This window comes from Meles meles, chromosome 5, assembly GCF_922984935.1.
Source record: "Meles meles chromosome 5, mMelMel3.1 paternal haplotype, whole genome shotgun sequence".
Lineage (NCBI taxonomy): Eukaryota > Metazoa > Chordata > Mammalia > Carnivora > Mustelidae > Meles > Meles meles.
Window position 1 is genome coordinate 87,224,735 of NC_060070.1, and position 24,575 is coordinate 87,249,309.

At 39.4% G+C, this 24,575-nt stretch overlaps 1 protein-coding gene across 3 annotated transcripts in view; it reads right to left on the reverse strand.

The window, feature by feature from the left end:
• BTBD9 (BTB domain containing 9) overlaps positions 1 to 24,575 on the reverse strand; it is a 422,827-nt gene that overhangs the window by 338,200 nt on the left and 60,052 nt on the right. The gene's annotated exons all lie outside the window — the stretch shown is intronic.

Consider the following 24,575-nt stretch of genomic DNA (forward strand, 5'->3'; position numbering starts at 1 on the left):
CTCAGCCTGAGTTACTCTAAAATCAAAGCCTCACAGTCCCCTTTATCTCAATCGACCACAATTCCATCTTTCTGGTTGTTCAGACCAAAAGCCTTGGTGTCACCCAGATTCTTTTCTCTTTCTTTCTTATCCCAAAATTCTACTGGCCAATGTCATTTGCTCTACCTTCAGAATATATTATAACCTGAAGTATTTTTCTCTATTGCTTCTACCCACATTCAAGTCACCACCATCTTTTGGCGAAATGATTCTTGCCCCCTCTGCCCCTCTCCAGCCTATCATCACCCAGCAGTTAGAATGATCAGATCACATGATTCATCTGCTCAATACCCTCCACTGGCTCTCTATCTCACTCAGCTAAGCCCCATAAATCTGGCCCCTTTTCCTCCGACACCATCTTGTGCTACTTTCTCTTCTGCTCCAGCTCTTGTGGCCTCCTAACCATTCAGAGAGAACAGCAGTTTTATTCCCAGGTGAAGGTCAGGGGCTGTTCCTTCAACTTGGAACACTCTTCACCCACATTGGCTCGTTCGCTAATCTTCTTGGGGTCATTACCCAGATGTCACCTTTAAAATGAGGCCTTGCCTATTTGAAGTTGCTAATCCTCCCCCTGCCCCGCCATAAACATCCTAGCCCCTCTTCCCTGCTTTACTTATTTTATTTACTTCTCTCCCCATTAGAACATAATCTCCACAAAGACAGGCATTTTTGTGTATGTCGTACTTCGCTGAATCCTCAATGCCTACAGTACGCAGGTTGTTCGGATTAGCTCAGGATAGTTTCACAGGGAAGGCAACGCTCAGTCATCAGGTGGGGTGAGTTCATTTCAGGCAAAGGCAGATCATGTTACATACAGAATACAAGATACAGAGGGGCACCTGGGTGGCTCGGTGGGTTAAAGCCTCTGCCTTTGGCTCAGGTCATGATCCCGGGGTCCTGGGATTGAGCCCCACTCTGGCTCTCTGCTCCTCAGAGAACCTGCTTCCTCCTCTCTCTGTCTGCCTCCCTGCCTACCTATGATCTCTCTCTCTCTCTGTCAAATAAATAAATAAAATCTTAAAAAAAAATACAGGATACAGAATACTGAACTAGTATAGTGTACATCTGAAATCCATAAACAGTTTGGTTTGGTTGGCTTAAGGTTTCAACAGGACTTGAGGCTAGAAAACAACACAGAGGTCTAATAGTTATTAAGCATGTACTATGTGCCAGGCATTGCTTTAATTCCTTTATACTGTTTTTAAGCAATTCAACCAATAGAGCAATCCTTCTCGTACAAAGAGGCCACTACTGTTCCCTGCATTTTTAGGTGTACAAACTGAGGACAAAGAAATGAACTGGCTGGCCAAAGCCACTCAGCTAATAACTGAAAGGCAAGCTTAAAGCCAGTTAGAGATATTCTAGAATTGTACTCCTAACCATCACACTGTATTGCCTCTGTGCTGAGGATCTTGGATTTCATGGTATAGACGAGGGAAAATGACTGAAAGGTTTTACACTGGGGAATAACAAGATTAGTTTGTACTGTAGAAAGATGACTGATTACAAGGTGGAGAACAGATTAGAGAAGGTCAAAGAGAATGGTTGTTAGCTAGGAAATGTCTAAGCTAAAGATGGGGAGGAGGAGAGAGAAGGGAGGGCAGGTTTTAGAAATACCCAGAAGGCAGAAATTATTAGGAGTTTTGATAGTATTATGGCTGAGGACACAGGAATTCCTGCTCTGCCATTCACCATTCTCTCCGTATATATTTACATTAAAAAAAATCAAAAGCTAAAAGAAAAAGTATCACTTTATCATTAGTTAGTTCAACATTCAAGTTCAACTACAAAGGGGGAATCTAGTGAGGCTGGTTTAGAGCATTTGGCTTAGGATCAAGATGCAACGAAGGGCCTCTACATTTCCGTAAGTCTAATTCTGTATCTTGGGATCTTCCCATCTTTAGGCCAACCACAAGTGCAAGAACCTGAGGCGGTGTCCATCATACTCAGACTTATGTGCAGAGGGAATGAGAAAGAGACGATCATGAGATGAATGCCCGGTTACTTGAAGTGCTTTGGTTCAATTTACTACACATTGATGATATGAAAGGAGGAAGTTTAAAAGTAGTCTGGAAAGAGAACCACCTCATGGAGGCAAGAACATGATGGCAAAGCCATCCCAACCACAGAGATTAGGGAAATGAAAGGCAGAAGACTGGGGTTCATTTCCAGGAACCTTACCACTAGTCAATACAGCCAATGTTCTGGACTCTGACCCCTTCAATTACCATATTGTTAATACACTAGGGGAGGGGGAAAGCCACCAGACACTAAGTGTGATTAAAATGAAGGGGGCAAAAGACACACAGGGTCACCACACCATAGGTCTGTCAATCTCAAAGTAAAATTAATTCCAAGACAGTGGTGGGGGGACTATAATTTCCATTCAGTATTGAATAGAATGGAGGGAGCAGGATGGTCACTGAAAGGGATCCAAGAAAAAAGTTGCTGCCTCTGCCAGTGTTAGCTCAATTCTAGCAGCTTTAGGGCTAACATTTTGAGGGTTGGAAAAGAAAAAACTGGACAGACCTTATACCTCAGTTCCTAATATTAATAGAGGAGCGGGAAACATGGCCTCTCCAGAAGATCACGAACAAAAAGTCTTTTTTTAAAGTTGTTTTTTTTTTTTTAATTTATTTATTTGACAGACAGAGATTACAAGTAGGCAGAGGCAGGCAGAAAGAGAGAGAGAGAGAGGAGGAAGCAGGCTCCCCGGTTAAGCAGACAGCCCGACTCAGGGCTCAATCCCAGGACCCTGCGATCATGACCTGAACCAAATGCAGAGGCTTTAACCCACTGAGCCACCCAGGCACCCCACGAGCAAGAAGTCTTTTAAAAAGATTTTAGGTCATGTAGGATTCTGTCTGATGCAAGAACAAAGAGATAATTATCTTTCTATCCCTGAAAAAACAGAGATGGCAAGACTTCCCATTAGTAATCTTGCAGAAAGATCCAACAAAAAGGATCTAAAACTGATTACTAAGCTATAGGGAAGAGGAAGTTCCGCGTCCAGTAGTTTTCTAGACTGCTCTTAATACTGGGTACATGTAAAACATTCAACAAAATACACTGTTTACTGGTTTAGTCTTCTAAGTGTCAATTTTTCTGCTATAGGGGTTTACCCCTCTCCACTACTCATACCAAATGATCCCTCTGGGAAAGCTCATTAGGCTTACCAAAGAAGTATGCCTTTCAGTTAAAGGAAGTTAATAATTTTAATACAGCCTACCTGTCTTTAAAAATATATAATACCAAACAAAATGAGAATTTACTAACGTATATACTCACAGAAAACAGGAATATAAAAAACTCCCCCAATTATTCAAAAATCACCCACATGCCTGACATTATTTCCTTTAGGACTCAATTGGGCAAAAATGATGGAACTATACAACAGGCAAGTCTACTTTAAAATAATTACATTTGTACATAAATAAATTTTAAAAGACTTACATCGTACGTAATTTGGTGATTTGATAGTATGAAAGATTAAGACATATACAACTTTCAAAATTACACATTTTATTTAGGTTGAAAGGCACAGCTTTTCAGTTTCATTCTGATGCATCCCTGATATGGATAAGAACTGCTTCCTATGTCACAAAAGAATATTTTTGCTTCTCTTAAGCCCAACTGTCTTGTAAGGAGGTTTACCTGAGTGCTCCCCGCACTGGACTGTGACCTCCCTGAGGGCCACATCTCTGGCCCCTCGAAGGCAAACTGCAGAGAACAAGTGTGCAATAAATACTGGTTGACTAAGTGAATGAAAAAAATGAATGAATGATGTTGCCAATGTGTGTGAAACAGTTCCCTTGATCTACGGGTGAAACCTTGGCAGGGACATGGAGTGTTTTATAAAAAGAGACCTGAACACAGCAGAACTGCTCTAACAGAGAAAGAAGACCTTGGAAGTTCTGAGGGAAAATCCTGGAGGAGAAGGCAGCCAACAAGATTGGGCACTGAGAGACAAAAGCGCCCAAGGAGAAAATGCAGATAATAGGATGTGAGAAAGAGACTCCATTCCTCCATCCCCATGCCTTCCTTGGCCAAGTAATTCCTTTAATCTTCACTCACCCCATCTCCACTAAATGCCCTCAAGTACTGTGTCCTTCTTTTGCACTGCACTTACCACTGTTAGAATTTTACATTCATCTATGTGCTTGGTGACCTAGCTCCCTTGCTGGTCTAGAAGCTCCTTGAAAGTAGGGACTTGCTTACTTGTAGGGCATCCCTGACTACGAAGTGCCCAGCACAGTGCCTCAGTCATTACATATTTCTCAATGAGTAAATGAAAACTAATGTCTAATTTGGATTTCTTAAGGCATTAATAATGGGATGAATGATGTTAAACCTTTCCTTATCTCTCCCAGGGAAAGCCTCAGAACAGTCTTCATGGGTCACAAATGCTTCTGTTGAAAAGGGCTTTTCTGGAGGAACTGGAAACTGCTGAGTTTCACATCTGAGCAACTTGATACAGCACAAATTTAGCACATAAGGAGAAAGGAGACCAAGGCAGAGAAGATATAAAGAAGTTAAGTCCTGGGATTTTTCAGATATCTTAGGGGAAAGTTTTGGACTTTCCAAGACCAAGGAGTTGGGGGTTTAGGGCACTCTTACCCAGACTGCATGGAGTCTAAGTGACTCCTGGGTTATGCATTTATTAAACTGGACCCTTAAAAGCTCATTTAAAAACATGGAGATCTAGGCAGCAAGAATATTACCTATCAGCTTCAATGGAAATAATGACAACAAAAAAACTCAAAATTCGATAGAGGTTTAGATAGTAAATATAAGAAAAAAAGAAATTATGTTTTTGAGACTATTTCATGCTCTTATAAATACTGCAAACTTACTACAAAGGGAATTTTATTAGCAAATTCTGTTCTTACAAGATTATTAAAATACAGTATCATAATAAAAGTTATACAATTCTTCTTATACCTCATCTAGTCGTCAGACTAAATTACCCCAAGAATCTACGAATCAATCAATTAGTTTATTAGCTAAGTCAAGAAGCAGTCCTTGAATGCCAACTATGGGCCAAGCACTGCATCAGTAACAAGAAACCATCAGTTCTTCAGTCAGCCAAATGTAATTCCAACCTGATAACATATTTCTGTAGTTTTATAACGGAAAATAACATAGTGAAGTGAAGTGAAGATCACTTCACTACAATTTCTAAAATTTTAATATGTACATAACATAATGCAAGGTATGTGTGGGACAAAAGGATGGCTGAAACCTTCTCTGAAGAAGCTCTCCCTTCAATACACACCTTTTTAAATTTTCTAAAATAGTTTCTAAATAATCCAAGAGATTTATACTGTTCAGCTAATTGGATGGAGGTTAAAAGGAAAAAAGTCAAGTAGACATATCAGTGAATTTACCTGTATTCTTCTTAAAACAAACAGATGGTATACTTTGATGAAAATACATTCTTAATCATACTAATAAAAAGAAACCATATGGTATTGAACCTTTTCAGCTCTAAGAAGGTGAATCTCAGAGTAAAATCCTTGGACAAATATAAATTAAGATTTATGGTTAACATGATATATGAGCTACATGATTTGCCAGTCACACATGTCATACTTTTCAGTGAAAAGCAATCTCACAACTATTAAGAGATTCATGACATGTCCCTCACATAGGTACCATAGAGAACTCCACAAATCCTGCAAATGTTTTGTCCCCAGATCAAGGGACTTATCTAAACCACACAATGACTAATTCAACCCCTCTCAAAGGGATGAACTTTTCCAATAAAGAAAAATAAATTGAAATGCCAGCTACTTTAAATCAAACACTTAACTAACGTGCTGCTACTTAAATTGCACAGATAAATATTCTGGCCTAAGTTCAAAGGAAGCATGAATGTAAATGGGGGTCATTATGAATGAGCTCTACTTGAATGGCTTTAAGGTATACATTACTTTGCAGGACTCAAAAAAAATCTTCTGGTTGCTTAGAACAGGGCTTGTATGTTGTTGGAAGTTACTGGAAAATCAACTATGCAGTCTACTTTCAACTGATACATGTTCTTTGCACAAAATTCAAAACCCAGAAAATACTGAATTCACTGCCATGGCCACTACCTTGGGGTATTCCACAGCCTCCAAGACTTAAAAAAAAAAAAAAATCCTAAAAGGAACGTTATTTCCAGAAATAATGGGCAGCCAGACCCTTGGCTGTAGTGAAAACAGCCAACAGGGTACATTCAGCTCCATTCTTGCCGTTTCCTCGGAGCCTGCCAAGTCTATCAATGGGCCAAATTAAGGCTGGTGAAGTTATAGACACGTTTTTCTTTTCAAATGGAATAGGAAGTTCCAAGATGTATTCATGTCCGCATCTGAGTAACGTTAAAGCTATGGGCGATGGTACTGGAGAGAAACAAAGACTTAAAAACAATACTAAGGATTCCCCTCAATCACCCACACACTGGAAATCTTTATTTAGGTAATGCCTTTTGATTTAATGAGCAACCTGAAGCCCTTTCTCCAGCACAGAAGTGGAATCTGGTGGTTAGCCATTCTTCTAGAAGAGACTGTTGCTCATCAGGCTTCTGTTTCTTTGTCTCACTGGTTACAAGACAATTTGACTCAAGACGAATCACCCCTATCTCTAACTCACTACACCAGTGTTTGTTGTGGCTGTTCATTACCAGCATTACTGGAGAGGAAGAGCATACAGAAACATAAAGATAAGTATATAACCCATTACGGGAGCTTCTCATGATTTGAGGTCAACAGTTACAAGAAAAAAGACATTTAAAAGTCAATTCACTTAAAACAGGGACCAAAATTTCACAGTGAGTGTGGGGGAAAAAAAGGAGTTTCATTAAGTTAAAAATATGTGAGGTCAAATATAAGCGTATTTTATCTTCTATTTAAGAAAATTTAAATAATAAATGCAACTCTGTGCTGACCCAAATAGTAGTAGTAATAAACAGTTGTTTAATACCATTAGGTACAGTTCTTCTAACATTTCCTCACTAACTCTCCCAGCACAATTATAATGACAGATTCTTCAAAAAATACAGACATCACCAAATCTTTAATTTTTTCATAGTCAGATCCTTCTCTTAAAATGCCTACCATATCATTATTTTGGATTTTTCTCTTCATCGGTAACTCGCTGGTCTAACACTGCCGGATACCATTTGCCAATGCCTTTGCATGCAAATCTGGTGGTTCTTCAACATTATTTCTCTTAATTTCATTAAATCTTTATTTCCTGCATTTTTGGCAAAATCTGCCATTTGACTCGGCAATTGCGGACAATGGTTTTACATCTTCCCAACAATCAGTGAAATGCTGTAACTAACAGGGTGGGCAGGGATAGTATTCATCAGCGATGACTGTTTGAGTGGGAATTAATTTTACATGTGGACAGTTCATCAGTGCACATTTTTATATTATGATGACTTCTGTATCCCTAAGCAACCTTTGTGACTGCAAGGCATGGGATAATGTATTCAGATAACAAGGGGAGCCAGATATGAAAGGCCACAGTCAGCATAGAAATGCTTTTGTCTTTGGGAACCAGAAAACTTTCTCAGAAGACTACAAGTAAAGCCGAGAAACATCCCCTCACATTTAACATTTTAATACTACCTGTCTGCATGCCCTATCATCATAGTATAAATAGACTGAATAAAATGATACCTAGCATCCTACTCTTTGATAATGGAAATGATTTTATTCTGGCATCGTTTGCTAATCACAGCAGCAAAATTAAAACCTTGACTTATTAATTTAGGCATCCAAATGTATATCTGGCAGCTGTAAGAATCTGGAACTACTGAGGCTACTAAGTGCTTTAAAAAGATTAAAAAAAAAGATTAAAAAATATGTAGCATATGGATATTATCCTTGTTCTGTAGAGTGAGTGTGTGAGTGGGTGTGGGTGTGTGCGTGTGTTGATCGCCCTGCAGGAAAAGCTATTACTTCAGAATCCTTAAGTCCAAAATAATACAAAATTTTTTATCTTTGAAGCCTCACAAGAAAAGAAAGACAATGCCACAAGATGATAAACAGAGATGGGAAACAGAGATGGGAAAGACAGCACTGTGTGTTAAAAATGACCTTTAGAGTCAGACAGACCTGGTCCTCAATCCCAGATGTTGTGTTCCAGCTGTGTGATGGTAAACTCATTGTGATCTCCAAGTCCCACTTTCCCCATGTGTGAAATGCAAGGGTTGCTCAGCTCCCAGCCAAGACCAAATGAAAAAAGTGTCTAGAAAACTGTGGGCAATACCTGTGCTAGAAGTCATGGTTTAGCTGGATAAATACCTCCTTCTTCCAGGCATATGGCAACATATAAACCTCCAGAAGTCTCTGATGAGGTTCTACCTACATATAAAAACAAGGTGCTCTGCTATCATTATGTGGAATTTGTCAGAACTCCTTGATAAAGCCAGTCTTATAAAATAAAGTTCCTCCCTCCCAAAAATGAGGTGCCAGACCCAAGCACATATCTGCTAAGCCTTACAAATAAGAAGTTATTTAGATAAGTGAATGGATTCTCTCTCAGTGACATTGTACAACACCTCACTTAGATCTTTCTGGCTATGAGACCCTAGGCAAGGCTGAGCCTTTCTGAGGGTTTCTAAAATGAAAATAACCAAATCTATCTTCAAGAATTATTTTAAGAATTGAAAAAAGTAATTTGTATAAAAGCACAGAGTACTCAGAAGACATCCATTCCTATAACACACCACATATAATGTCATTTTTAAAATAAAATATCAACAATTTATATTTAAAAAAAAAAAAAACCCCAAACCTCTAGAGATCAATATGTGAGTTAGAGTCCTTTGGACCCACGTTCCATAAGGTATATTTTAAAACACATCATGACAGCAATAAAACCCATTCCTAAGGTCTGTTCCAAAGATGTCATATCTATTGGTCATGTCTTCTCTAAGATGACAACATAAATAAAAAACTGATAAAACCAGGGGCTAATGGTCAAATAATGAGTACTGTTCAAAGACAATGTTCACAATAATCTCTCAGTTGGCCAAGCAATGGAAAAGTTTGCAAACACTGCCGTGCCCTTCTAGGCCATGGCGACAAGTACCATCAAGGCCATATTTTCAGTTTCAATTAAACCTACACTTTTTCTTAGTTTGTTTTCTTTCCAGGATCGGGTTGCACACACAGGTTTACCTAAGTTTTATATTTGAAGATAAGCTCCAGGATCTGTTTTCAAGAGCTCTAAGAAAGCCAGGAAACAAGCTAACATCTTCTTCAAAGTTAAAAGGTCAAAAAAGAGTGGTTCTCTACAAGCACTGAAAAATGACAGTACTGGTCAAGGCGGGGGTGGGGGGGGGGTCCACATAAAACAAAAATGAAGTAGAAAAAATACCTGCAAGTGAGCAATTATCATCCCTGTCCCAACAGCAATAATCTCTAGACTTTTCTTCCTGAGTCTCTGCAAATCCCTGCTACTTTCCTGCCCCACCACCAGCTATCATACTGGACTAGCGAACTCCCTACCCATGCCCCAACCACCTATTTTTCTGAACATGAAACTGACCAACAGAATGTCACCAAAGACAACCACATAAGGCAGGTGCAATCATTACTGGCAGATCTTACAGGCACTATTTACCAGTCTCAAAGAAACAGTCAAATAGACTCAAACAGAGTCAGTCGCCCAGGGTCTGCAACAACTATGCATATCCTGCCTCTTTCCACTCTACTTGAACCTCCAACGCCCCTTTCACCTCACAGCTGGTGTAGGTTCCATAGGTACTAAAGGAACCTGGTACTTGCAGCCAGGGACTGGATTTGTCCTCTCTTTCCTTCCTCCTATCATGCAAAATGAAGGTGTCTCTCAATGCACTGGCTTCTCTCTCCATCCTCAATCTCTCTCTCCTGGATCCTTTCATTCAGCATTTAATGTGCCTTAGTACCTCTCATCCTTAAAGCACATCCATCTCCACCTTCCATCCTGTCTCTTTATACACCTTCAGAGCCAAGTTTCTCAAAAGAGTTATCCATTCTTTCTTTCTCCATCTGCTCGCATCCCAGAGCTTTTTAAGTTCAAATCTTTTTAACTGAAAAAATGATGTTACAGCAAGCATAACAAAAAGTAAATAAATAAAGTAAATAAAAATTGAACACTATCTACTTTCCTTACCCCATCTTTAGTTTCCTTAAGTAATCAATATTGAAGTTCAATGTGTACCTTCCACACCATTCTCTATGCTCCTATAAATCCATACAGACATTTATATACACATTTAAGATAGTTTGCTTGTTGATAAAAGAAGCATCATAATTAACACAGGATCTGCATCGTGTGCTTTTCATCTAACAATTTTTATGGAAATCCTTCTAGGTCAATTCATGTAGATACAATTAATTCTTTTTAATTTACATGAATTCCCTTCTTGATGGGCTTTTTGGCACTTTATGGTTTTTTGCTGCCTACAAATAGTGCTGCAATCAGCATCCTTACATACACATTTTCTTTGAATGGGTTTCACCAAGAGGAGAACCTGCCCCCTCAATGAGTATATGCACTTTACATCTCATGATCCATCATAAATTTATTTCTTTAACCAACTCTAACCTGGCTTCCACACCCACCACGTCAGCTATGTGGTGCAGGACGGCAAGGGGGTGTGCAGTGTACTCCATGTTGTTAAGGCCAAGGGATCCTCTTCCTTCCTCATCTACTTGATCTCTCAGGGACATCTGGCATCTTGACCTGTCCCTCCTTCCTGAAGCCACACTTTCCTGCGTGTACTTCTCCTGTTAGCTACTCCTTCCCCATTTCCTTTGCTGGCGTCTCCTCTCCCATTTGATCAAGTTCTGGAGCACTCAGACTCAGTTCTAGGTCCTCTTTTCACCTCCTGCACTAGAGCACATTCTGTCTCTTCTGAAGCTAATAAACTCCCATGGCTTCAAATACCATGCTCTAAGACAACAACTCTTAAATTTCTTACTTCCAACCTGTACCTCCTTTTTCAGCTCCTACCCTGTATATGGAACAACACTTATTGGAAGTCTCACAATCTAAAGAACACATCTCAAATCCATCTGCTTCTTCCTATCTTCCCTGCCACCTTCCTTACATAAGCAACCACCACACCTCTCCTCAACTATAGTAAAGGCCTCCCAACTCATCTCCCACCAAGTCAACCTACTTCCCACAAAGCACGTCTTCAAAAAACTTCAAACAACAGATCACGTCACATCCTTGCTTAATCCCCTCCCCTGGGACTACACATTCACTAGACCACAAACTCCTTACCATGGCTCTGCCAGTCCCAAACAACCTGGCCACCACCGACCTCTTCCTCTCTACCTCACCACCACTCTCCAGCCACAATGACTTATTTTCATGCCCTTAAACAGGTCATCTCTTCTCCCTCAAAGCTTTCCTGTCCTTGCTCCAAACGCTTTCCCAATTCCCTGGCTTTTGCTTTGCCTACTTTACTGCTAATCATCAGGAAGGTTTCTACTTAAAAAACACTTTCCTTAAAGGACCTCCCCTGACTCACCCAGCTGAAACTGTGTTCCTCTGCTATACCTCCAATGCTTACTTATGTTTTCCTTCTTTGCCTTTATCACAGCTCCCTTTACTTGTAATTATTTTGTTTAATATCTGACTCTCCTGCTAAGCTGTAAACTCCACAAGGGCAGGGATGTGTGTTTAAGGCTCTCCACTGGAGCTCTACTACCTAGCACGGTGCCTGTCATGTAGCAGGCACTTAATAACTATCTGTTGAATAAATGAGGAAAATATACTTTTATTTCATTTGGGGAGATTAGGGAAGATTTCCTAGAGGAAATGGCACTTCAGCTTACTACATAAATGGACCAGATTTCAGTTGCTAGAGATGAAAGAAGAACATTTCCAAAAGAGGAAACTGCTTGAGATCAAATGTTTGATACTAGTTAGAGATTTTGTAATCCAAAACCCAACACAATCCTGGCACCACACATAAAATAAAAAACTCACTACATAAAAGCAGAGCAGATGAAATAGCAAGAGTGTCACCATTTGTTTCCTAACTACTAATTCTACAACTAGCTCACACTGGCTCCCTCACAATTTCTGTCCACCAATGTCCACCTCCTGGCCACCTAGGTTCCAAACTTTGAAGCTCTCTTTGCCTCAACTTTTTGTCATTATTATTCCATATTCAACCAGTCATTGGCTTTGACTGGTTTTTCCTTTGAATGTCTTTCAGAGCTATGCTCTTTCTCCATTTAAACAAAGACATCTTATTCAAGCCCTCTTCATGTGTGGAATTACCACAAACTTTTCCAATCAGGGCTTCTCATCCGTGGCACTGTTGACATTTTGAGTTGGATAATGCTTTGTCATAGGAGGATGTGCTGTACACTGTAGGATATTTAGAAGCACCCCTCTTACCCATAGATGCCAGTAGCACCCTGCCCCTCAATTATGACTACCAAAGATGTCCCTGGACGTTGCCAAATGTCCCCTGGGGCCGGGGGGGCGGGGATGGGACAAAATTGCCCCCAGTTGAGGATCACTTTCCTAGAAGACATCACAGAAAAAGCCCTCCAATCAAAACTCAACCCATTCTTTTAGGCTGACTCAAATTTCATCTTTTCGATAAAATACGGATGCTTATCAACAAACAGATGCACGGTTGTTTAACAAATGATAAAAAATCTGCACAATAAAACAAATGAGAGACCACAGTTTGCTTATCAGCTTGACAAAAGATTAGAAACAATGATAATGCTCATTGTTGCTAAGTACAGGGAGAAATAGGTACTATCACATACTCCTGGTAGGAATAAACTGGTATAATGCTTTTGGATAGCATTTACCAATAGTTTAGCATTTTACAATGATCATATCCTTTAACTCTGCCCAGGTGAAGAGATAATCAGATAAGTATGCAAAGACTGTAGTGTTCTATAATAGTAAAACTAAAAACATCCTAAATCCCTCAGTAGGGCACTGTTAGGTAAACAACAGTACCTTCAGAATATTGTGCTATTCAACAGGATAAAGCAAATGTTTACCGACTGACATGGAACAATAGTCACAGAGAATATAAGTATATATGTGCAAGGTTTCAAAATAGTGTATACTCCATAATACCACTTTTATAAATAAAATGCTTATGTATGATTAAACATGGAAGAAAGACTAAATGTATATTTGTCAAAATATTAACAAAATGTGTATCCTCAAATCATATTTTAAATGTATTAGAGGCACTATTAGATCTTTAAAAATCTCTTGGAAATGTCTAGTTTAGGGAATCTGTGCTTTAAATTCTTCAGTTTACTTAAAGCAGACTTACACATTTGTTTACCACCTTTATTTCAGGCAAATAACCTGAGTTGGAATATTCTGTTCTGAGCGACATTTTTGCCCTAGAGAAATCAATGGTAAAAAGGAAGTTTACAGAGAAAAATATATTTTTGTGCATGACAGCTTACCGGTGTGATGCATCCATGAATCATATTGAAAATACGTCCCTTGAAATCAAAGAAAACAATATGTTTATACAAAGAATGTGCCCCAAAGTTCACCAATAAAGGAAAGTGTTTAATCAAAATATTTGTTGACAGCTGGTTAGTGCTGATTCTAAAGTAGAAAAGAAAATCAGTGTCATTGTAGTCTTTATTTTGTGTACAAGAGCCGAATATGCAAATTAGCCCAAAATGGAGACTCATTATCTGTTTTATACTTTAAGTGTGATTTTAAGCACTGTAGGTATACACACACACACACACACACACACACATCCAGAATACACATAGATCTCAACAAACCATGCACATCATCTGTTCAGGACTGAGAAACGCATGCATGCTTCTACAACATTAAATGGAAGGCAGATGGCAGGCACTGATCAACAGAAATAAAATAAAATCCTTCTAAATCCTACTCCCTCTCACATTCCTTCTAATTTTTTTCCTTAGAAAAATATCAACCAGTTCTTCATTACTGTTGATTTGCAACTTCAAAATTACAATAGGCAATGCAAAAGAGGATTTCAAAGAGGGAAAATGTCTTTTGGCACAGATTCTCTTTCATAGTCTTAGGCAAGAGATAACGCTAACTTTGAAACTCATAGCACACTGTAGTTTTATCAGTATCTAATGTGTAAATTAGATCTTTCTGTAACTGGAGCTTTAGCTTTCAAAATACATAATTACTGATCATTTTAGTCTGCATCACATTTCTTTTGCAGGGTGAAAGAAGTAAAACAGCTGTTACATCCTAATAGCTTCATAATACGCAGAGAATTTCTAGGACTATTAGAAATTAAACCTATAGCTTCCTATCAGGCAGAACATATTCATGTGTATATATGACCCACATTATTTGGAAGAACAATTATGAACTTATGAAATTATAATTTGAGACATAATGAAGTAAGACTGCTAAAGAAAATATTACAGCTCTTAAATGGGGTCAAAGCTGCCAGGCCACCCCGATCGGTTCCCCCCACCTTTCCTCACATCCATCAAGTCCTCTGGGCTGAAGGAAGTCCAAGTGTTCATGCTACCACCATTCCTTTCAGGGATCGAGCCCTCCATTTTCATATTGGGAGATGAATTTTTAGAAGGTGAACCAAGTTTGGCATGCTGCCCAGAATTTCTGGCAGCAGACAAGCAATCTGGTTTCACTTCTGGTCCGTTCTCCCCTGAGCCAACCTTGTATCCACAGAAAGCACCCAGATCTAGGGAACTTGTATCGTTTATTAGGATCACTGAGAAAGCTCTGATGGTTTTATTAACTAGGGGACTTGTACATACAGTCCTCTATGAGCATATTTTCCATGAAAAGAAATATTACAAAATCTATTTCCTAGTGTCTCCTTCTAACACTGGGGGAAAAAATAGCAATGTTAAAAGGATTTTTCCAGAAAAACAATTATTCAGGCACCTTCACTCAGGAATGTCAGGGGGCTAGAGGGAGTCAACAACATATCTGATGAGCAAATATATAGTAATATACAGTAAGGTCTAGGGATGACAAAATAATGAGAGGCATACAAGATATATTATGTAATTAATGGCTAAATTGGGTGATTTAAGCTATAACGCTAAGTCAGAGCAATCACTGCCAGGCCGTGTGGGGTGAAATGTTAATATACACAGGCCTAACTCTCCATGGAGACAATTATTAACTACTTCACCAATATCTTCTTTAGATTACCATTTCCAAAGTAAACAGGATCAGAAATGACTACGTTTTACAAATCTGTGTCTAACTTCTTTTTTCTGACCTCCAAGATCTGAGATCTAACTGTCCTTCCCTCTTCTTGATCTTTCAAAAACCAAAGTCAATGAAGCTTTACTTCACTGATAGCATTTTCTGATTCAATCTGGAAGCTGTGTAGGAAGTCCTGGAAACTCTGTCCCACCATTTCCAGTCGCAGTTCCATAGCTCACCTATGCCGGAGGCCCCTCGCTCATATAAAGGAGCCCAGAATCCCAGATGGCTCTGTATTCTATTCCTCCCTTGTTTTCTACTTGACAGACCCACAGTCCCATGCCCAGTAGTTCAAACTCTGGCTTCCTGGTTCAGGATTTCCTAAGTTCCTAAGTAAATGTTCGGAGAACTACAGTACAAAAACAGGTTCCAAAAGGAGATATCAAATAGGAAAATTGATACACTAAGGTCAATTTCCTTACCAGTGGCATGTACTCAATGATGAAGTACCTATGGAAATGCATTATTTTTCTAAGCAAAAGATACACTGACTCAAATCCTGGCTCCAAAACAGGAACTTTTTCTCTGCTTCTTGCAAATTTTTACTATTCTCTGAATATTATTTGTGAAAACTAACCTAATTTACAGTTCTCCCCATGGAGTCTTCTAATCTTGTTGAAAGAAGTTTAAAAAAAAAAAAAACTTTAAATAAAACCAAGTCCCAGATACCTGAAATAGTTCTACAAGGTCATATAAAGAAGAGGATTGTCATTCATGTACATGTCTCAGAGCTTAGGGAGGTATGGGAAGATAAGTGGTAAATGGACGATTTCAACTGGTGAGACAAAATAAGGTATTCTTTTTTTTTTAAGATTTTATCTATTTATTCGACAGAGAGAGATCACAAGTAGGCAGAGAGGCAGGCAGAGAGAGAGAGAGAGGAGGAAGCAGGCTCCCCACCAAGGAGAGAGCCCGATGCGGGGCTCGATCCCAGCACCCTGGGATCATGACCTGAACCGAAGGCAGAGGCTTTAACCCTCTGAGCCACCCAGGTGCCCCTAAAATAAGGTATTTTTAATAAAAGCCAAAGATGAAGTTAGGGAAGAAGAAGGAACCAATGATGGGAGAGTTTTGAGAAAATAGTTCAGGTTTGGCCAAGTCCAGTGCAGATACTGCCCAGGGCAGGTGCATACGTAGGACATCCTTTCTCCTTTTGTTTGCCTGCTCAATCCCTTGGTCCTTTATTACTCACTTCAAATCTTCTCTTCTGTAGGAACCCCCACAGCCATGGTCCTGCATTACCTATGTATTCCCTTATTATTGCATCAATGATATTTTACTTTATCAGTCCCTAGAAGGGGAGCAGAGTGTGTCCTGTTCATCCTTTTATGCCTGACACCTAACCTAAGTGCCTGCAATATAGCAGGTCTTCAGTCCATGTTTGTTGAATCAATGTCCACAGGACAAAATGCTGTAAATAACAGAGTAGCACTGAGGAGAGTAAAAGCATAAGAAAAAGGATTCTGATGCTCACCCAGAGAGGTGCTGTCTGAACTTGATCCTGGACCTAACTGCTTGGGAAGCAACTATTAGCAGCACCAAATACAGTGCTTGCCCTTCCAGAATGAAAAACAGACAACGGCTGTTTGTGGCAATAATAACAGGTCGTCAGTGTTATTAACATCATCTCATACAATAGGCTTATTAAAAGACACTAATTTATATTCTAAAATTATAAAATAAAATGCGAAGGAAAAGGACAACCCTGTTCTGTTTTCTCATATTCCAACTCCTCCACTGCACACACAAAAGTTCAACGTGTTATTACCCTTTAAACAAAATGAAACAAAAAGCCTGGATGCAATTGAATAACTTAAGCACAAACAGCCGAGTCTCAAAGGTCTTACTGAATATAAAACACAGCAGGTTTTTGGTTGGTTTTTTTTTTTTTTGGCCTAATAAGAGGATTGTAGGTGAAATAATACATAGAAAATTTCTAAACTTAAAAAAAAGGAAAAACAGCAATTCAGGATGTGAAGAGAGCTCATGAAGAGAGACTCCATAATATATAAAGTATGTTTCTAAATATAGTGGAAGCAAAACAAATCAGGAGTTAAGAACATCAGGCTCACTATGTAATAATAAAGTCCAAAATGATCTTATTAGGAACTAAAGGGCCGGAAAATTCAAAGCTCTATTGACAAACTGACAAAACACACCTAGATAAAGGATTGCTATACTCCCTTTGGAGCATTTTAAAAGTGCAAACTTCCCCAATTGCTCCTCGTCCTCACCCTCCCCATCCACATGGCCAGCAGCCTGGTGTTGGGGAGGCTGTGCCCAGCGCCAGCAGAGCAGGCTGCGGCCACTCTGCTTGGGGCATCTCTGCCGGGATTCCGGGAAACTGCTGCGGCCCAAGGGGCAGCAAGGGCTTCTTCAGGGCGGCAAGTCTCCTCCGGCACGACCCCAGAGCTGATGCTTTATCTCACATCCTGAAGAAGCAATGCAGGATTGGGATGCTAACTGTGTGCTCTGAGGGACCTGCACGTTTAGCTTCTTTAAGGCTCAATTTCCTTGTTTGTAAAATTAGGTGGTTAGTGGCATTTCCCTCACAGAGCTATTGTGAGGATCACAATCACACAAGGTAATGATGTGTCTGATGGGAGACAATGCTCAATGAATGTTAGACTGTCCCCTTCCCATCTCTCCTGAGCTCCTGTAATCCTGTCTTTTCCTCATCTTCCTTTCTTCTGTTCCCTGATTCCTTATAAATACTTAGTGGCTCAACCCCTTTGAGTTCCTCTTCCATTTGGTTCAAAATTCCAAAGGAAGATTTAAATCAAAAAGGAAAAAAAAAAACCCTTATTTGTATGAACCTGCCTAATTGTACTACAGAGGCCCACATATGTGCTACACTTTGTAGATGAGGAGTCAGGAGCTGGCTAGTACCTGCATGTACATCTCCAGGCTTCGGACGTAACTAATGCTTCCCAGGAGCTGAAAGGCTTAAATGGTACAAATAGTTTCACGTGTTATTTCACAAATCACAGACTTCAGAACAATTGATATATAAATACGGTTTGATTAAAAAAAAAAAAAAGGCAATTTCAATCTCTCTTTGGCCTCAAATAAAATTGTTATGATTTAGTGACACCATGTGGCTACATTTTGCTTTGCATTCTTGGAAGAAAATGTTCCTACGAATGCAGAGTTGCTCTATGCTAGTTCAATCATGACATCAAAGTTGTAGGCAGAGGTACAATTCAAACTAAGTATGAACGAAAATGATTACTTTTTTAACGTGAAACTATTCCTTTTTCCTTTACATCTGAATAAGGCATTTCTTGAATTCTTAAGACACCAATCACATAAAGAAAGTAAAGGCTCAGCATAATTCTAGGTACAATTCTAAAGCATCCTGGTGAGCCAATGAATAATGTAGAAGCGCCTTCCTTTGAAAGTAAATAAATATATCAATGCCCAGTTATGGGGGCAGGGGAGAACAAGAGAGAAAAGAAAGGAGACACATAGCTATTGTACAATGTGAATAAGGTTGGCAAAGAATGCTTCCATAAATAGCAATGTTTATTTTCTCAGTTGTTTTATGTCCTGTAGATCTATGGCACTGTGTAGGTACTATAATCTAATGAAGATGGGTAAAAAAAAAAAAAAAAATTATACTGCTCTAATGATGGCAGGGATGAGGAGGGACCTGGAATGTATGATAGCAATAAAAGAGATGAAAGTGCCCTATACCAAAACACAGTACAGTTTTAGTACTCATCTAATGAGGCCTCCTAAAGGAGACCCATTACTCCCAAGTAACAGTCACTGTAGACCAAAGAAATGCTAAATATCTAAAACAATGACCAGGAAATAGCACTCCTTTCACTCAGTCAAAAACACCATCTCCCCTCTCGTGCCTTCCCAGACCACCTATTGAAAATATCCACCACTGCCCCCCAACCCTGACTGGACCCACGCATGGCCCCCATCAGTCCCTATCATAGCACCATATTCACAACACTTGAAAGGACTTGATGCATTCTTCTTACTTGTTGAGATTGGTTCCTCCCAGTATCCATGACAGCAGAAACTGTGTTAATCTTCTTCAGGTGTTGTGGCCTAGGTATCAAGTACAATGTGTAGCACAGAGTAGGAGCTTATTTTGGATGAGTGAGTGATGAATGAATGAACAACAGATGAATACATGAAGAAAAATCGATTTCCTTAGCTGGTGAAGCATGCCTAAATTTCTTGTCGTACGTGAGAGTAGAACCATGCTAGTGAGATATTTATCATCATTTAGGGCCTCTAATGTGACCACTGAGACCAGAAGACAGGCTAGCAGATGCTTTATAACACCCTTTCTTTTCTCCATGATGCATTTGGCATATTATATATCTCATTCTAAGAAAAGAAAAAAAAAGGAGGGAAGGGAAACTACAATAATTAACACTTTCAACTATAGGCAAAGAAATCAGTGAAACAGAGTAGAGTATATGCTAGAATTTAGCATATATATGATAAATATGATTGTTCACATTCGTGTGGTAAGGAACATTACTAAATAAATAGTCTTCATCAACTGAGTATCCTTACCTGAAAACACACACACAAAATGTTCTGGCTGAATCACACATCTAGATATAAAGACAAAAATAACAAACAGTAGAAAAAACACAACATGCTGCAGTGCGAAATACCTTTCTAAACACTATTGCAAATGACCAGAGATAAAAAAAAAAAAAAAGATGAAGAGATTGGACTACATTTTTTAAAAAGTAAAATTCCATATGGCAAAAAGTACCAGTAAAACACTAAAAACTAAAAACAAATTGCACAACACATGACAGGCAAACCGATGGCATATCTATATCTATCTCAGTGTGTATATATCAATATATCAAAATAAAGCTCTGATAAGATAGAAAAAGATCATTGCCTCAGGAGAAAAATACGCAGAAGGCTAAAACGCGCTTTTCATAAATGAGAAAGAACATACGGTCATTATTAAACAATACTATACCTCATTGATGATAAATCTAAATTAAAATAAGGGTTTTGTGTGTGTGTGTGTTTTACCACATCATAGCTCACATTGGCAGTGTTGACAAGCCTGCATTGGTTAGGGGCTCAGAGAAAGAGCATTTTCATGTGCTATTGGTAGGAACTGGATACAATCTTACCAGAGAACAAGCTTTACCGAGATTTAAAAACGTCCCACATTATAATTTGATAATAAAAATGTCAAGAACAAGACATTTCCATGATGGTAGTTAAAAACAAAAGGAAAGGCAGAAGCCTAGTCTTGTGTGAACAGTGGCCATCCCTCCCGTCCCTTGTCTTCAGTGACTGTTCTCCTGTCTCTGCCCAGTCCCTACAGTAAAGGTGTCTGCTATCTACTCTTTCCTTCCTCTCTCAACAGGAACACCCTGAGGGCTGCGCTTTCAGGTGGGATTCCTTTCCTCAACTCCCGGGTTTTGCCCCACAATTACTTTTCTGATTCCAGCTACTGGCCACCTGTAGGCTCGGAAATCCACCTCCACCACTCACACCCATGTTTTCAAGTCTCCTATTTCGGCAACATTATATGGCTGCCAAATTACCAGCACCCTGTTGAGAAGCAGCCAGATAGTGTTTTAAAACACCCCCAGGGCACTCCATATTTGCCACTCCTTACTAGTATTTTTTGTTCAGCTTTGGGCTCCAGCATCCAGGAAAGCCATGGAAGGCAGTGGAAGGGCTTGAAGAGAGATTCCTAGATACACAAGACAATAAAGGTGAAGCAGAAATGGCCTTTTCCTAAGAAAGAGAAAGCTGCTAAGACATAACATGATTCTGAGTGCTTAAGAAAGATTATACTAACACGGACAAGTCCATTTTCTTCATCCCTAGGAGGGGGCTGAGCAGGGTGTGTTATTAGTCTAGGCTTTTGGCTACATAGAACAGTCCTCAATTAACCTCCGATGCATTCCTAAACCAGACCCAGGAAGACAGAGCAGATCATTTCTGTCCATTCACTATTACAGCTGGAGCAATCACTCTCACTTTGAAGCCTGACGTTATCCTATCTATTGCCACTGGATAATGTCCACTACCTTAATGAGGTGAAGTGCGGACTGAATTACATTCTACAGATACATAAATGGCTAATTGTACACCATGTATATTTTGCTACAATAAAAAAAATGCTTACCAAATTACAACTGTTGGGAACACATCACTAGGCAGGTTATGAAGATGGAGTGTACTGTTTAAGGCATGTTTCAGACTGCTGTGTATTGAATGGCAATCTGGAAACATGTCGGGGAGACTAGGCTCCTGAGGTCAGGAACAGTTTCCTCACAATGAGCACCACCATGGCCAAAGACGATAGCAAGAATGACTCTTTCTCTGAAGGTCAAATGCCAGTGGAGAGTCTCAAAATTTAGAAAATAATAATAATAATAATAATAATAATACCAACAATTTTAAAATAATAAAAACAAAAAACAATAAAAATAAAAACCACTAGTGACTGAACCTCTACTTTGGGCCAGGCACTGTACTCAACATTTGTACACACGCTCTGCCATCTAAACCTTCCACGGCAGACTCCTAAACGGTGTTATTTCTGTTTTTCCTGGTGTAGAAACAAGAGCTTGGAGAGGCACACCTTCACTAAGATCACCAGGCCAGGATTCAATGAAACCAGAGAGTGAGAAGAGCTCTAACTCCATAGACCATGGGGTTTTCTTTTGTTTGTTTTTTGTTTTTTCACGACACAGTGCTGATGTACATGCAATCCAGCCAAGACTCAATAGAGAGAGAGCTAGGTAATTTCACACTCCCCAACTCACAATGTTGCTCTTCTCTTGTGAATATATTTGATATAATCTTTCCTCAATACATGATACATCCTTCAGGATTAACCTCAATATTCAGCTTCCTCATGAAAATATAGGAAATTACCTTTGCAAACGATGTAACTGAGACCTTTCTAGCACGGATACACATTTTAACAAATACACAGATCAAAAGTACCAATGAATATATACACATATTAATGCTGAATCGATCTCTCCTCATTATACAGTCAGTGCCTTGACCCCAGGAAGCCTGTACTAACATTTATAGAGCACCTACTACATACTAGATCATAGCCCGAGAACCACGCAAGAATACTAAAGAATACTAAAAGATCACAATCTCTACTCCTTATTTCCAAGAAGTTGTAATTTTAGTATCAGAGGCAAGACAAATACTCAAAGGATACTGAAAAACAAAGGTGACATACAAATGTACAAATTAACTAAATAAGGCAAAGAGAAAGAATGTATATATGCCCAGTGAAGTTCCTGGAAAATGTGTACTTAGAACATTGTTTAGACAGGCAATAAATGATTGTGAAGATAAAAAACACCAAGCATAGAGGAGCCTGGGTGGTCAGCTGGGTGACCAACTCTTGGTTTTGGCTCAAGTCATGATCTCAGGGTCATGAGATCAAGCTCTGTGTTGGGGTTTACACTCAGCATGGAGTCTGCTTGAGATTCTCCCTCTCCCTCTGCCCCTCCCCCTGCTCATGCTCTCAAATAAATAAATAAATAAATAAATAAATAATCTTTTAAAAAAAGAAAAGAAACACCAAGTATAGGACATCCTTGGAAAATCAACTGTGACTTATTTTACTCTTAGGATCATTTTAAATACTACCAAAATCCCAACCGTTTACAAAAGGCAGAGTTTATAAAGGAATGTAGTAATATACGTTAAAGTGGTTATAAATCTCTTTAATTTTATTTCTTAATGTGGCTATCAAGACTCTTTCCTTTTCTTGTTGTCGCTATCTCTAACATCACCTTTGCTCTATTTTTCTCCACCAGGGTTGGGAACTGGCTGTGCCAAAACCAAAATGAGCATTTTTAATACACCTACCTCTATAAGACATAAAAGTTACATCAACAAAAACAAGGCCACAAGGTAGAGACAAAATAACAAAAGGGAAGTATAAATACTGCCCATTAATAAATAAGGGGACGTATAGTTTGTAAAAGCCAGAGATCATAACTGAGGGCACACATCCCCCTCCATATGGTAGCGGTTTTTGAGTGGGTAAAGCTCACAGACTCTGTCGTGGCTAATATTCATGGTGATTTATTCTGGGAGCCATGTTCCTCTTGTTTCAAATTGCAAACACCCAGTCCTTCAGTCCACATCAGATGCTTTGGTTGCTATGCTGCTTATTTTCTAATCCAATACAATCATAGTAACGTGAGTCAATGCAGGCTCAATCTCCTCCTCCAAGATGGGGCCCCTGCATTACTCTCAAAATATCCCTAGGCAGCTCTGAGATACAAAATCTTCACTCAATTTCTTGTCCCTCTCATTTTAATCCATTCAAAACTCCGCTGATAAAAGAGCCACTGCCAGACCTGCAACACTTAAGTCTTTCTTTGGGGAAATGAAATTGATTTTCTTCATTTTCACACACGAGGATCCCTGGGTAACAATATTGTGTCCAGCCATACCCATAATAAAAAAAATGTAGGCAACATTTTTTACTGTACCAGAACACTGAAAGGTTTTGTGGAGTTCCTTTGATGGAGGTAAGAATTCAGCCTGATGCTGTTAGAGCGTAAATTTACTAAGTATAAGGGTGTCTTCTGACCAAGAGACTAAGTGCCGTGGGGCATCCCCATCTGCTCCAAATCAGCCACAGTGGGAGGTCAGCTGGGGTCATAGATGAGGGTGGGGACAGGAGGGGGTAAAGAGGCCAGACCCATACTGTCCCTGGTTTACACCCACCATACACCTTTTCTTCTCCTCTTGCCACATGGGTCTAGATGAACCAATCATTCTCTGCCTTTGCTCTTTTGACTTTAAGATAAGGAACACCTGAGGGCAATTTCCAAGGGGAAAATTAAAACAGGAAAAACAAAACAGAAACAAAAAAGAAAACAGCAAAATTTCAGGCCCCTCTATCTTTCCCCTCCCAAATTCATTAATTGTATAGGTTTTATAGAATTTCAGAAAGTTTAAAAGATGGTTTAAACCTTCTGAAATTCTATAAAACCTATATAATTATAGGTATATATATACACACACACACACACACACACACACACACACAGAACAGTAGCTCACAAACAATTTTTAAGAACAACCTTCCATGGGGCCACGATGCTAACAACAATAAAAGCTAAGGTGCTCTGGTTAAAGGGAGGCTGCGAGCCTGGAGCCCCAGCAGCTCAACCTCCTCTGTCCCAAACCCAACCCACTAGACACACTTGTTCTGTCAAGCTCTGCTGATAAGCACTGACCTAGAAAAAGAACACAGATATTCAGAATGTGCACACTAACATCCAAGAATCTCCTCCTGGCCCTGA